Below are 16,283 nucleotides of genomic sequence, written 5' to 3' on the forward strand. Positions count from 1 at the left end.
CTGGCTCTTGATCTCAGCTATGATAGGGACCTTATTCTACATAGGGATCTAATGGTCATAGGTATGTCCCCTCTGGCAGAAAACTACCCTTTCATTACATTAACTGCAGTTTGGGTTCCAAGAAAAAGCAACACTAGTTGGCTCTGCTTGATAGGGGTACTAAAATCTCCCTAATCCCAGAAAGCACTCAGTTTTTAAAGAGACTGCCTCATCTAGGAGGACCAGTTTGGGAGGAGGAGTAAAAGGGGGGGGGGGATTACCTGCTTAACTATTAAAATTGGCCCAGTTATTGCTAAAAGATTCTTCTGTCCTACTTATTCCCCATCCCTCCAAAACTACCCTCGTTCCCATTATTAGAATGTACATCTTCAGCTAGTAGGTAATCTCACGGAACAAGACTAAGCTTTTATGCTATTGGTGGGCGTCACCCATGAGAAATCAGTTAACTTTCCCCTACCGGTATGAGTGGTAGATGTGCCACAGTACCAGCTGAGGCAAGGCACTGAATGATTATGGCCTCTCATAGCTGACTTAGTTAAAGAAGGAGTACAGATCCTTACCACCTTTTAATTCTCTAATATTAGTTGTTGAAAGCTACAACTAATGAGCAGAGGATAACTATCTATGGAGAGTTAACAAAGATGTTCCCTTTATTAGAGCACCTCTACCAGATATTATTGCCTTATTGAATGACATTTAAAACAACATGGGTAAGTGGTTTATAGTTATAGACTTTGCTGACACATTCTTTTTTTAGCATTTTTTTAATTTAAATTTTGTTAGCTAACATACAATGCAATATTGGTTTCTGGAGTAGAATTCAGTGATTCATCATGCAATGCTCATCACAACAAGTGCCCTCTTTGATACCCATCACCCATCTAGCCCATCCCCCATCACTCTCCATCAACCCTGTTTGTTTTCTATTATTAAGAGCCACTTACGGCTTGTTTTCCTTTCTCCTTTTTTTCTTTCCCCCCTTCCAATATGTTCATCTGTTTTCTTTCTTAAATTCTACATGTGAGTGAGATCATATGGTATTTGTCTTTCTCTGACCGACTTATTTCACTTAGCATGATACACTCTAGCTCTATCCACAATCTTGCAAATGGCAAGATTTCATTATTTTTGATAAATATAAGGGTGCATTTATCCCTTCAAATTGGTATTTTTATATCCTTTGAGTAAATATCTAGTACTTCTGCAGGCATATTCTGTTCTGTAAAAATTTTGCAGGGAGTTAACCACAATTTACTTTCACCTTTGACGGCCAATAATATATATTTTCCCAGTTGCCTATGGGGTATTTAAATAGTCCTGCAATTAAACACCATCTTTGCAGTCAGGACCTAAATATTTGACTTGCTCTTGTACTAGAAACTCAGTTTTGGCATTATATCAATGACTTCCTTCTCATTGGACCTGACCAAGACTGTCTCATAGGTCATCACAACTGTGAGCAAACACCTCATTGAGAAGGAATGAGCAATTGCCCCACATAAGATCCAAGGTCCTATCAATCTGCTACATTTTGAGACTTTGGAATTTATAAGGAGAACTGCTACAAATCTAGTAAAAGATAAGAATTTAGCACTTCAACCTCTCACATTAATAAAGGAAGACCAACATCTGGTAAGAATGTTTGGATTTTGGTGCCAACACATTCTTCATCTCCAATGCTGGTCCTTCTTACTATGTTTTTCATCTTTTAATGGAGACTTGAGCAACAACTGGCACTAGATAAAATAAGGAGGCTATTACTTTGGCAGTTCTACTAAATCTTTGAGGACAGGACTTAATGGGAAGTTTTGGCCACTGAAAATTTGCTTCCTGGAGCCTCTGGATCAAATGAACAATTAAATGGCTATGCTTAGACTTTTGGTGTAAGCAGCTCCCAGACTTAGCCCAAAAGTATTTACCAGTACAGAGGCACCCCCTAGTAATATACTAGGCACTTATAAAACTGAACCCTTACTGGAGGAGAGCCAATTACTCGATGGATAGAGATGCCTATTATGCCCTGATCAATGGAAAAAGCTCCCTGTAAAATTTAATGAGGCTTCCTTATTGCAATGGAAATGGCATCTAAATGATCGAGATGCTGGAGTGCCACAACTCTATGAGGAATTAACATATACCCTGCCACTGAGGTTAACTTGCCAAAGCCCCCACAAATGCCTCTGCTTCTTTCTTAAGGGGATTGGAAGGAGAACAGCCAACACTCTGAAAATGAGGAAAAAAAAAAAAAGGTCAATCTTTACCACTGAAGTGAGCATAGGGTATAAGGCAGCAAGACAATGGACAGCCACAGCCCATTACCCCTGTTCAAACACTCCAATTTCCATAAGGAGGGTAAAGGGCTGAGCTGCACACAATACTTCTATTAATAAAGCATGCTCTGGCAGCCCAGGTGGCTCAGCGGTTTAGCACCGCCTTCAGCCCAGGGCGTGATCCTGGAGATAGGGATCGAGTCCCACCTCGGGCTCCTTGCATGGAGCCTGCTTCTCTGCCTCTCTTTCTCTCTCTTTCTGTCTCCCATGAATAAATAAGTAAAATCTTTAAAAAAGATAAAGCATGCTCTTGGCAAACATTTTCTTAAGGTTCTAGTTTCACAGACTCCTGGTTGATGGCTAATGGGTTAAGTACTTGATCTGGACTTTAGCAAAATCATGGCTGGAAAATACAAGGTTGATTCATTTGGGATAAAGAGATATGGAAAAAAATTGCCACATTGGCAATTTTTCTGCCCATATTGGTGAAACATATCTTGGCTCATGCCAAACAAGACACGGGAGTGGTACAATACACAAACTAATGAACTAACCAGCCCTCTAAAATAGATAAGCTTCTTGAAGGATGGACAATTTCCAGAACTCTGAGATTAGCCACCTTACTCCTTCTATTGGTGTGCACCCAAGAGGTCAGTGGATTTGGGTATCATGGTGTTATGAAAATGGATTGTTAATAGATCAATTGATCTAGTAGAGAAACATTTACACAGAGCCATTAGGGGCTATACCAGATGCCAAAAATCTAGACACTGGAACAATTTACAGAGGAGAAGGGCCACATGAGAACTAACAAATTGACTTCATTGGACCTTTCTCTGAAGCAGCAGGAGTCATCAAATATGCCTTAACAATGGCAGATATCCACACAGGTCTTTTATTGGCTAACTCATGTAAGGCACTAAACTTTTCTAGTGTTTTTGAGAGGTTAATGAAACTTTGGGAGTGCTACAAAGTTACACAGTCAGGTCAACACTTTCACTTCACTGCAAAGGGAATGCAACAATGGCCATTACAAAATAACATTGCTTGGGTTTTTTGCCTACTCTATGATCCTATGGCAGCAGATATCATAGAAAAACATAATGGGCTTCTATTTTATGATTTTTAAAATATTTTATTTATTCAGTTGAGAGGGAGAATATGAGTGGAGGGTAGGGGTGGAAGGAGAGGGAGAAGCAGACTCCCACTGAGCAGGAAGCCCAACATGGGGCTTGATCCCAGGACCCCAGGATCATAACCTGAACTGAAGGCAGGTGTTTAACTGAGCCACCCAGGTGCTCCCATAATGGGCTTTTAAAACAAGGACCATCGAGAGAACCTGGAGGACAATGGTCCTCTAAGTGGTCAAAATACTGCTCATAGTCCTGATTACATTAAACCCACCCCCACATGGCATAACTATGCCATATTTAAATTCACCACAAATAAGGAGACCACCAACAGAGATGCTGTAACCTCTGCTGTTTTATATAACCACACTGGATGCAACACAATTATCCATTTTCATAGATGCAGTAAGCCTGACATTATTGCCTACAGCAAAATAGCACCCACCTGATACTTTAACCTTTCCTTCCTGCCTTATCAAAAATCCAGAGCCTAGCTGTCTCTCCTTCAATCTCTCCCTTACTACTGACTCTGGAATCATCCTCAGCCTATGTCTGCTCATCATCCAGTATAAGTGGAACAAACCACTTACTAGTATCTGGAGAGAGAGAGGCATGCTAATCTGCCACCCACATACTTTGCTCTTCTAAAGGCACTGTGGAACAAATCTGGAACTGCTTCTGACTCCCAGAAGGTGGAACTAATTGCTCTGGGTGATATACAGTGACAATCAGATCCATTACTCCTGGCTATGAATGGCCTCTGACTTTAACCCCTACTCTGTTGCTGTGCCCTTTTCTTACTTGAGAAGTCACAACATTCACCAGTGTTCCTATACACCCACTGGCATCCATGCCACCTGCATACCACAGGAAGACATGCAACACTGGTCAGATTGAGGACAATGATAACCAATTTGTTGGTTATTCAGATTGATTAATCTTACTAACATGACCACAAACACCAACACTGAGACTACTACATTATTTCCTATCTCTATTCCTGCTGACAACAATCCTCTCAGCCAAGCCAGACTCTATAATGTTGCTGGTGACTCATAGGTGCCTTCTAAGCTCTATGAGCCAGTTTTTAGTTCAAATCAAATGAAATCTACTATTATTAACTAGTGCCACCAAATAAATAGAGCAACATGCCACCACCTATCAAGTGTCATTTAATGAATTTCTAGATATAGTATGCATCCAATATTACCACTAGAATGCTCATAATTGTGCAATTAAATAAAAAATGTTGTAATCTAGAACCAATACCAACAAATCCTACAGGATTACATAGATAAATTATAGTTTTCAATATAAATATTTATTTTTATATGATAAATATAACTAAATATAAAATATAAACTCTGCTAACAGTATATACGCTTACAACTATTGACTTCTTTTTGAAATTAATTATAATCATCTCTCTCCTTCTCCAATTAAAGCCCCACTTATTGAGGTGCAAAGAAATTGGCACCTTATGAAGAATCTTCTTGGGATGCCTGGGTGGCTCAGTGGTTAAGCGCAGCTGCCTTCAGCTCAGGGTGTAATCCTGGAGTTCCAGGATAGAGTCCCACATCAGGCTCCCTGCATGGGGTCTGTGGCTGCCTATGTCTCTGCCTCTCTCATTCTGTGTCTCTCATGAATAAATAAATAAAAATCTTTTTTAAAAAACAGGAACCTTCTTTGTGGTGGTTAATTTAATGTGTCAGCTTGTCTAGATCGCAGCACCCAGATATTTGCTCAAACATTACTTTGTATGTTTCTGTGCACATGTATTTTTGAGAAGAGGTTCACATTTAAGTAAGTAGAGTTTAAGTAAAGCAGACTAGCCTCCATTTTTCTCTCTGTAGCATTCCAGCTGTTCTCTCTTTACATCTCAGGTTGAATTCATAGGTGTTCAGGATGTTTTGAAAGTTATCTAGGTAAGTTTGTGGGACCAGATGAATTGAGGACCCCTACTCTTCCACCATTTGCCTAGGTCCAGATTACCCTTCAAAATGTGGGTGGGCCACATCCAATTAGTTGAAAGCCTTAATACAACAAAGATCAACCTCTTCTGAGCAAGAGAGAGAGAAAGAGAGTGAATGAGAGAGTGCGGGGAGGAGCAGAGGGAGATGGACAGGCAGACTCCATGCTGAGTGTGGAGCCTGAGGCAGGGCACAATTCCATGACCCTGAGAACATGACCTGAGCTGAAATCAAGAGTTGGAAACTCAACTGACTGAGCCACCAAGGTGCCCCTTAACCAAATCTTTATTTATTTTTATTTTTTTTATACTTGGGAGGTTTATTTTTTTGGGGGGGGGGTTTAAATTGGAGTTCAATTTGCCAACATATAGCATATCACCCTTAACCAAATCTTTAAAATAAATCTCTCTCTTTCTTTCCACACCACACACACACATACACACACACACACACACACACACACACACACACACACCCTGTTTCTGTTTCTCTGTAGAACCCTAATACACCTTCCCTGGACCTGCTAATCAATATATATACATATATATATATGGAAGGCAATGTATACTACATACTTCTTATGCTAAGATATGTCTAAAAAATCAGAGAATACAACCAGTTTGGAAATTATTATTCTCTAACCAAACCTCTTACAATGCTAAATGCAAGTTTTATATAATATTCAATGGAAGTGGGTTCTACCATTGTAATACTGACCGCTCACAGTAAACAATCATAGCTGTTGAATGTTAAAGCAATTTTTATAAAAAAAACATATTTGATCTCATAGAGGAGTCTAACCTCTCATGCATGGGAGTTTCTTTACCCAAATTGATAACTACTTGTTTATAGTTAGAAAAATTTTCATACCCACTAAAACCATCATCAATAAAGACTTGGGAAATATTTGAGGGAAATTGCCACCCAATGTTACTCCTCTGGATGCTCCTTTAAAAACACAACAGGTCCTCTTACAACAGATAGAGATGATAATAAGAAGCCTGATAGTACAGCTAACCTGTAGGTTATCAAGGAAAAAATGCTCATAACTACTGTACTCCTCATTTTTGTGACTGGTCACATGATCATAGCTGCTGGTATTTCTAAGTATCTTTTTCTACTACCCATTTCATATTCCCTTTTCCTTTTGTTGATTGTAATTCTTTGCCTGGTGAGATGTCTAAAAATTTATTCCTGAAGGGTCTGCACCATTAGTAGTCCTGCCTGAATAGCTTGTTGTAATTTCCATTGACTTTAACCATAGAACGTGGTATTATATTACTAAGAAATGCTCTAAGAGATATTCACTAAAAGGGCCATTTTATCTATTTGATTATTAAATCTTCCTCTGCTGAGGTTACCTTTTGATTTGCATTATATGGGGCATAATATCTTACATTCTTTGCCCACATCAGGGAATTCTATCCACATAACAGTTTGTCAGACTCCTTGTCACCAATTTTCCAATCATATTTCTGCCAAGTCTTTTTTTTAAGGACTTTCTTTTTTTAATATTTTGTTTATCTATTCACTCAGAGAGAGAGAGAGAGAGAGAGAGAGAGAGAGAGAGGCAGAGACACAGGCAGAGGGAGAAGCAGACTCCATGCAGGGAGCTCGACGCAGGACTCGATCCTGAGCCACCCAGGGATCCCCATCTACCAAGTCTTTGACCATGTAATAAACCATTGTTCATGGCCCATGAATATATGGATTTGTGGCATTTGGGCTACATTTTCATGTAACTTACTTGTGCCTTCAGGGTATGCTTGATCCCAATCTTGTATATACCACTTCTTTTTGATAATGGAATGCTGCTGAACATGGCCGAATTTATGGCTTGGTGGGGCAGTTCATGATGGGCAGCTTAGGTTGCATGGTTACTTGGTGGCTTGTGGTTAAGTATTCTGTCTCTACTAAGGCCCAATGGGAAGCCGAAATCTGTTTCTCAAAACGGAAGTATTCACAGCAATGCTATTCAGCTCTAGGGGCCTCCCAAAGTCTTAAAACAACATCTCTACCTGCCACTGACACTTCAAGCACCAACAGATTAGTTGGATTATATGACTCAAGTAACAAAGCAGCTTTCATGACAGCTTGAATCTGTTTTAGAGCCTTCTCTTTTTCTAGACCCCACTCAAAGCTAGCAGCTTTTCAGATTACTTAGTAAGTGGGTCTGAGTAGCACACTCAAGTGAGAAATATGTTGTTTCAATTCTAGAGAGGCCCATTAAACATTGTTCCTCTTTTTTGGATGCAGTAGGGGCCAGATACATAACTTACCTTTGTGTCAGAAATGATTTCTCAATATACTCCATGTCACTAAACACCTAAACATTTTACTGAGGTGCCAGTCCCCTGAATTTTTATCAGATTTATTTCCCACTCTCTGATGTGTCTTACAAATATGTCTAAAGTAGCTGCTTAAAAAAAATAATAGCGAATCCCTGGATGGCTCAGCAGTTTAGAGCCTGCCTTGGGCCCAGGGCATGATCCTGGAGACCCAGGATCGAGTCCCACATCAGGCTCCCTGCATGGAGTCTGCTTCTCCCTCTGCCTGTGTCTCTGCCTCTCTCTCTCTCTCTCTCTCTGACTCTCATGAATAAATAAATAAAATCTTAAAAAAATAATAATAAAAAAATAAAGTAGCTGCTACTTCTTGCTCACCAGATCCAATCAGTATAATGTCATCAATGTAATGAACTCTTGTGAAAAGGAAAGGCAATCAAGGTCACTACAGACTAAATTATGACACAGGGCTGGAGAATTAATATGCTCCTGACATGGAGCTCCAGTGGTGCAATCGGTTAGCGCGCGGTACTAATATGCTCCTGACATAAAGACAGTGAATCTGCATTGTTGTCCTTGTCAGTGAAAAGCAAACTGCTTCTGGCTTATTTGCTAACACCTATCAAGAAGAAGGCATTTGCCAGATCTTGCCAGCTGTATACCAGGTACCAGAGGATGTATTAATTGCTCAAGCAACAAAACCACATCTGGAAGGTAGGTGGAATTGGAATCATCATCTGGCTAATTTCACAATAATTATCTGTCATTTTCCAAGTTCCATCTGTTTTCTGCACAGGCCAAGTAGGTACACTGAATGAGGAAGTGCTGGGAATCACCACCCCTGAATCTCTGAAGTCCTTGATGATGGTACTAATTTTTCCCACCTCTCCAGGAATGTGGTATTGCTGTTGGTTTACTATTTTTCCAGGTAGAGGCAGTTCTAGTGGCTTCCACTTGGCCTTTCATAGCCTAATAGCACTCAATCCACAATCACAGAACCAATATGTGGATTCATCCAGTTGCTGAGTATTTTTTTGAGCATTTTTATTTCAATTACGCATTTGGGAATAGAGAAATAACCATAGCATGGGTTTGAAAACCCACTGAGTCTCTGTTTTGGTGATTCAAGTTAGACATTGTTCATTCAAATGAGAACTTTCCTACTTAGATCAAGTAAGAATTTAGTAGATTGCTCATCTATTTCTTCTCCAGGGATGTGATAATCAACTAAAAAATCCCAAAGATCTCTACAAGTTAGCCTATTCTGATTACTGCTTTGACTCTATTGTCTATTACTGCAACCAAACTCACCTTGTTTTGGTGATTAAGTTTCACTATTTGGCTCCTACAACTCTGGGATCCAATTATCCTCATTGTATTGAAATATTCCAGTTCAGTTGCAGCAGTTCACACTGTAATTCTTGACCTACAAGAGAAGATTAACCATAAAGTTCTTCAAGGATGCTTGGATTACCCTCGCAAATTTATTTATCACAATCACGGTGAAAAGTAGATCCTCCAGGGTAAGTGAGCAGATCTTTTTTTTTTTTTTTTTTTGTCTTCAGTTTCATGTGCCTGTCTAGATTTTTTTAATAAATTTATTTTTTTATTGGTGTTCAATTTACCAACATACAGAATAACACCCAGTGCTCATCCCGTCAAGTGCCCCCCTCAGTGCCCGTCACCCATTCACCCCCACCCCCCGCCCTCCTCCCCTTCCACCACCCCTAGTTCGTTTCCCAGAGTTAGGAGTCTTTACGTTCTGTCTCCCTTTCTGATATTTCCCACACATTTCTTCTCCCTTCCCTTATATTCCCTTTCACTATTATTTATATTCCCCAAATGAATGAGAACATATAATGTTTGTCCTTCTCTGATTGACTTACTTCACTCAGCATAATACCTTCCAGTTCCATCCACGTTGAAGCAAATGGTGGGTATTTGTCGTTTCTAATGGCTGAGTAATATTCCATTGTATACATAAACCACATCTTCTTTATCCATTCATCTTTCGATGGACACCGAGGCTCCTTCCACAGTTTGGCTATTGTGGACATTGCTGCTATAAACATTGGGGTGCAGATGTCCTGGCGTTTCATTGCATCTGTATCTTTGGGGTAAATCCCCAACAGTGCAATTGCTGGGTCATAGGGCAGGTCTATTTTTAACTCTTTGAGGAACCTCCACACAGTTTTCCAGAGTGGCTGCACCAGTTCACATTCCCACCAACAGTGTAAGAGGGTTCCCTTTTCTCCGCATCCTCTCCAACATTTGTGGTTTCCTGCCAGAAGTGGACCCTGAACTATATGGTCAAATAATATTCGATAAAGGAGGAAAGACTATCCATTGGAAAAAAGACAGTCTGTTCAATAAATGGTGCTGGGAAAATTGGACATCCACATGCAGAAGAATGAAACTAGACCACTCTCTTTCACCATACACAAAGATAAACTCAAAATGGATGAAAGATCTAACTGTGAGACAAGATTCCATCAAAATCCTAGAGGAGAAGACAGGCAACACCCTTTTTGAACTCGGCCACAGTGACTTCTTGCAAGATACATCCACGAAGGCAAAAGAAACAAAAGCAAAAATGAACTATTGGGACTTCATCAAGATAAGAAGCTTTTGCACAGCAAAGGATACAGTCAACAAAACTAAAAGACAACCTACAGAATGGGAGAAGATATTTGCAAATGACGTATCAGATAAAGGGCTAGTATCCAAGATCTATAAAGAACTTCTTAAACTCAACACCAAAGAAACAAACAATCCAATCATGAAATGGGCAAAAGACATGAAGAGAAATCTCACAGAGGAAGACATAGACATGGCCAACATGCACATGAGAAAATGCTCTGCATCACTTGCCATCAGGGAAATACAAATCAAAACCACAATGAGATACCACCTCACACCAGTGAGAATGGGGAAAAAGTGAGCAGATCTTAAATGATAAATCCACTCTAACATTCCAATCTTCTTAAGCCTTTGAATCCCTATTTTTATAGTATAACAGGACAGTTCTGGTATTTCAACTTCACTTAGTATAGGTCACTTTTGGGTCCATTTTCAGCTACCCAACCAACCACACTGTTAGAGTCCTTTCTAACAACTTGAACTAAATCATTGAATCCATAATCTTTGCTTAGTGTGGGCTCATATCAGCCAATTTAGCCTCATTCAGCTTCATATTCCTTCCACCATTATTCACTTCATTCCCACACATATTCTCCGTATTTCCATCTGTTTAAATTGGAAAAATCATGCACATGTTTTGGTGTGTAGCACATCTTCTAGTGGATTACCCTTCAAGGTTTGCTGGGACTTGAGCCCCAGCATTTATCTAGGAGCAAAGAAGTTTGCGGGGTAGATCCTGAGGAGAGTCAGCAGTGCTTTACAAGGAAACTACCATAAGAGAGGCCATTACAGATATTTTGGGCAAAGCATATCTAACCTACTCAGGCAGGGGTGGAAAGCCTGGCAAAGAAAACTCAATAGAACTTAGGAGTATGATATCTCCAGCTTCATTGGAATTTCCCCATAAGTCCCCACTCCAATATTCAGGATCTTATTACCTCCCAATCAATGTTTTTTGAACATAACTTCTTTATCTTATTCCCCATTCCTCATCCCATACACTTCTTATCCATACATTTTTCCTGGGTTTTGATTTGAAAATATACTACCCCATTCATGATTTTCCCATACACCTTTGTTCTACTAGTAGAAAAAAATCCTGGGTTGCAAGGTGGGATGTGAGGATACAATGTCTATCTCCAATCCTTGTCTCCAAGCACCAACTATGGAATTTCACTACCACTGGCCAAGTGCTCAGAGGATTGGTGTCCATTACCAAGCCTTTTCCTTTTTCTATGAAATACTTCCTCTTTAGTGACTTTTCTAAAACACACACTTTGGTGGGGGAAAAAACACTTTTCTCAACGAGTAAACTATAGTTAGTGCAGTGAAATTGCCTTTTATACCAAGATTTTATTTTATTTTATTTATTTATTTTTTTATACCAAGATTTTAAAGGGGATTAAATATTTAAGGGAAAAGTACATGTAGCCAAAATTATCCTTGAAAGTCATTTGTGAGAGCTCCATGTGAAAGATCTACATAATGTCTATCAATAAGGCCAGCATTGGAATATATCCTTGTTTCTTCAATTGAGCACCAGATTAAATAGCTGGATGAGGGGGATCCCTGGGTGGCTCAGCGGTTTAGCACCTGCCTTTGGCCCAGAGTGCGATCCTGGAGTCCTGGGATCAAGTCCCACGTCGGGCTTCCAGCATGGAGCCTGCTTCTCCCTCCTCCTGTGTCTCTGCCTCTCTCTCTCTCTCCATCATAAATAAATAAATAAATAAATAAATAAATAAATAAATAAATAAATCTTTAAAAAATAGCTGGCTTATGTTTAGGGTCCCTGTTGAATGAAAAAATACATGTTTAAACACTAGAACACATTCAAGGTGGTGGCATACTTACACTGTGAGAAGCACACAGAAACTGATCATCTAAGTGGAGAGTTGATTCAAGTCTCCCATCTCTCATTCACACCAAGATTTAGATTTATTGGGTGGAATAGTAGATGGATTCACCTCATTATTCATATTCTTATATCCAACGTGTATATGATGTGACCCCAAAACCCAGAGAAGGTCACATGCCCCCAAAAGGGAGTATTTGGAGTCAGAAAATGTCAGAAAATGCCTCTCAAATTGAAAATTTCAAGAATTGACAGGAGAGAGCCAGCAGAGTGGAAGTCACTCCATGAAGCAGTGGTGATGGCAGCAGTGAGAGGATGAACAAATTCAGTGCACTGAAAGATGATGATAGTGGGGACCATGATCAGAATGAAGAAAACAGCACAGGAAGAAGGTGAGAAGGAAAAACTGGAATGAGACAAGAGTTAAGGCAGCAGTAAGAGAAGGGCTGCTGCCCCTGTACGAGCATCTCCTGCAGTACAACTATACTTTCTGATACTTGAGAAGAACCCCTGGCTGTCCCACCAGCTCACAGAGCTATGAACAGAATATCAAACAGATTGGAACCTTTGCCTCTGTGGAACAGTTCTGGAGGAGTTTATGGCCACATGGCAGGTCCTGGGGACTTGACAGGCCACAGTGACTTCCATATCTTCAAGGAAGGAATTAAGCCCATGTAGGACAATGATGCAAATAAAAATGGTGGCAAGTGAATCATTCAGCTCCTGAAGGGCTTGGCATCTCATTGCTGGGAGTCTTATCCTGGCCATGTTGGAGGAACAGTTCACAGTTGGGGAGGAGATCTTTGGGGCTGTAGTCTCTGTCCAGCTTCAGGAGGACATTATTTAAATATGGAATAAGACTGCCAGTGACCAAACAACCATAGCCCAAATCCAGAATATGCTTTCGTGAGTGCTTAACCTACCTGCCAAAAACTTATGGAGTACAAAACCCATAGTGGCAGCATCAAAATGCCAGGTAGTGTGGGCCCTCAAAGGCTCCTTTTTCAAAACCTCTGGAAGCTGCAGTTGAATGTGCCATGACCTTCTCCCTCTCTGTATGGCACCATCATTTTAGCTGGTATCATCAGAGTCTCTTGTTCTTTTGGCATGCTATCTGGAAGATCCTCCTGTCCTACACAAGAAGAATTGGAAAAGAATTTTATGTTTTTTAAAAAAATATATTTATTTATTTTAAAGAGAGAGAGAAAGAAAAGGCACAGGGATGAGGGGCAGAGAGAGAAGTAGAGCAGACTTAGTGCTGAGCATGGAGTCCAATGCAGGGCTTGATCTCGTGACCCCGAGATCACAACCTGAATCAAAACCAAGAGTTGAATGCTTAACCAACTGCACCATCCAGGCATCCTGTGTTTTATGTTTTAAGAACAGGCTGACAAGCAGCAGCTACGAGAGCAGAGATCACTTAATAAATGGTGCTAAACTAAAAAAACCATATTAACAGGTGAGGGAGATTAGCAAAAAGTAGACAACCTGGAGAGACTATGTGCTTATGATATTGTTACTTGAGTGTTTCCCACATTTCCATAAAGTATACTACATGTTTTCTAAACATAATCAAGGATACCGGGGCCGTATAAGTTCAATTAGACTTATTGTGGAGTAGAAATCACTTCAGAATGGGATTCATTGGGGTGGAGGAGGTTGTCTTGGGTTCAACTGTAACAAATGAGATAATTGTTGTGTTGCCATAATAAAAGGGAAATTTACATAGTACCTTTAAAAAAGAGTGGGACCCAAACCCAAGAATTTGTTGGTATTGATTAGCTCTATTAAGGGAGGAGAGTGTTGTATGTGGCAGCCCTAAATCTTGGTTCCTATTGAGGTATATTCCACTATGGAGTGGTTGCTTTGTGGCTTTGAAGGAACTATCTATAAAGATTAGTCTCTCTTTTGCTTAGAGTCCCATTGCATCCAGCCTCTTCTGATTACAATACTAGCTAATATTTTTAAAACTTATTTCTATGTTATAGGCCTAGTCACATTTTGATTCAACTCAATGCACTAAGCAGGCTACTTGTCAATTTATCTCACTATTTTAACTTCCTCTTGTGTTTAGATCTTTTTCACTCTTGGGGGACTGAAAACTGACAGAAATTTCTAAGGAAAAAGAGCCCTTTGGGGCTTGTTCTCCGATGTATACCCTCTGGTTCTGAAATAAAACTGCTTGACCATACTAGGAATAAATCTCATCAAAGTGGTAAAAGACCTGTACCATGAAAACTAGAAAGCGATGGAGGAGGGGCAAGATGGTGGAAGAGTAGGGTCCCCAAATCACCTGTCCCCACCAAATTACCTAGATAACCTTCAAATCATCCTGAAAACCTACGAATTCGGCCTGAGGTTTAAAGAGAGAACAGCTGAAACGCTACAGTGAGAAGAGTTCGTGCTTCTATCAAGGTAGGAAGACGGGGGAAAAAGAAATAAAGAAACAAAAGGCATCCAAGGGTGAGGGGCCCCGCGAAGAGCCGGGCTGAGGCCGGGGCGAGTGTCCCCAGGACAGAAGAGCCCCGTCCCGGAGAAGCAGGAGCTGCACCAACCTTCCCGGGCGGAAAGGCACCCGCAGGGAGTTAGAGCAGGACCCCAGGAGGGCAGGGATGCCCTCGGGCTCCCTGGGATACTAACAGAAACCTGCGCACCCAGGAGAGTGCCCCGAGCTCCCTAAGGGCTGCAGCGCGCACTGCGGGACCCGGAGCAGCTCGGAGGGGCTCAGCTGGCAGCTCTGCGCGGAGGGGGCTGCGCTGCCGGGAGCGCGAATCCAACAGTGCAGGCCGGGAGCACAGGGCGCCAGGACACAGCCCAGGATCCAGCCTCCCCCCGGGACAGGCAGAGGCCAGGAGGGCCCAGGACAGCAAGGAGGCTCCAGCCCCGAGCTGAGCAGATCAGCGGCCCCACCCCCAGAGCCTCCAGGCCCTGCAGGCTGAGAGCTCCGTAGTTACTGTGGGAGCTGAATCCAGGTTTCCAGAGCTGGCCGCCGCCACTGTGGTTGTTCCTCCTGGGGTCTCACGGGGTAAACAACCCCCGCTGAGCAGCTCCCCCAAGTGCTAACACCTGAAAATCAGCACAACAGGCCCCTCCCCCAGAAGACCAGCTAGACGGACAAGTTCCAGGGGAAGTCAAGGGACTTAAAGTATACAGAAACAGAAGATACTCCCCCGTGGTTTTTTTTTTTTTATTTCTGATTACTTCCCCCACCCCTTTTTTCCCTTTCTTTCTTTCTTTTTCTTCTCTTTTTTCCTTTTTTTCTTCCTTTTTTCTTTTTTCTTTTTCTCTTTTCTTTCCTTGTTTCTCTCCTCTCTTTTGCTCCTTTTCCCAATACAACTTGTTTTTGGCCACTCTGCACTGAGCAAAATGACTAGAAGGAAAACCTCACCTCAAAAGAAAGAATCAGAAACAGTCCTCTCTCCCAGAGTTACAAAATCTGGATTACAATTCAATGTCAGAAAGCCAATTCAGAAGCACTATTATACAGCTACTGGTGGCTCTAGAAAAAAGCATAAAGGACTCAAGAGACTTCATGACTGCAGAATTTAGATCCAATCAGGCAGAAATTAAAAATGAATTGAATGAGATGCAATCCAAACTAGAAGTCCTAACCACGAGGGTTAACGAGGTGGAAGAACAAGTGAGTGACATAGAAGACAAGTTGATGGCAAAGAGAGAAACTGAGGAAAAAAGAGGCAGACAATTAAAAGACCATGAAGACAGATTAAGGGAAATAAACGACAGCCTGAGGAAGAAAAACCTACGTTTAATTGGGATTCCCGAGGGCGCCGAAAGGGACAGAGGGCCAGAATATGTATTTGAACAAATCCTAGCTGAAAACATTCCTAATCTGGGAAGAGAAACAGGCATTCAGATCCAGAAAATAGACAGACCCCCCCCCCCTAAAATCAATAAAAACCGTTCAACACCTCGACATTTAATAGTGAAACTTGCAAATTCCAAAGATAAAGAGAAGATCCTTAAAGCAGCAAGAGACAAGAAATCCCTGACTTTTATGGGGAGGAGTATTAGGGTAACAGCAGACCTCTCCACAGAGACCTGGCAGGCCAGAAAGGGCTGGCAGGATATATTCAGGGTCCTAAATGAGAAGAACATGCAACCAAGAATACGTTATC

General features: G+C 41.2%; 1 pseudogene; it reads left to right on the forward strand.

Moving 5' to 3' along the window:
* The window catches only part of LOC119868305, a 31,381-nt pseudogene extending 18,193 nt beyond the window's left edge, over positions 1-13,188 (forward strand).
* Positions 13,189-16,283: the final 3,095 nt, after the last annotated feature.

The sequence above is a fragment of the Canis lupus genome, chromosome X, assembly GCF_011100685.1.
Source record: "Canis lupus familiaris isolate Mischka breed German Shepherd chromosome X, alternate assembly UU_Cfam_GSD_1.0, whole genome shotgun sequence".
Lineage (NCBI taxonomy): Eukaryota > Metazoa > Chordata > Mammalia > Carnivora > Canidae > Canis > Canis lupus.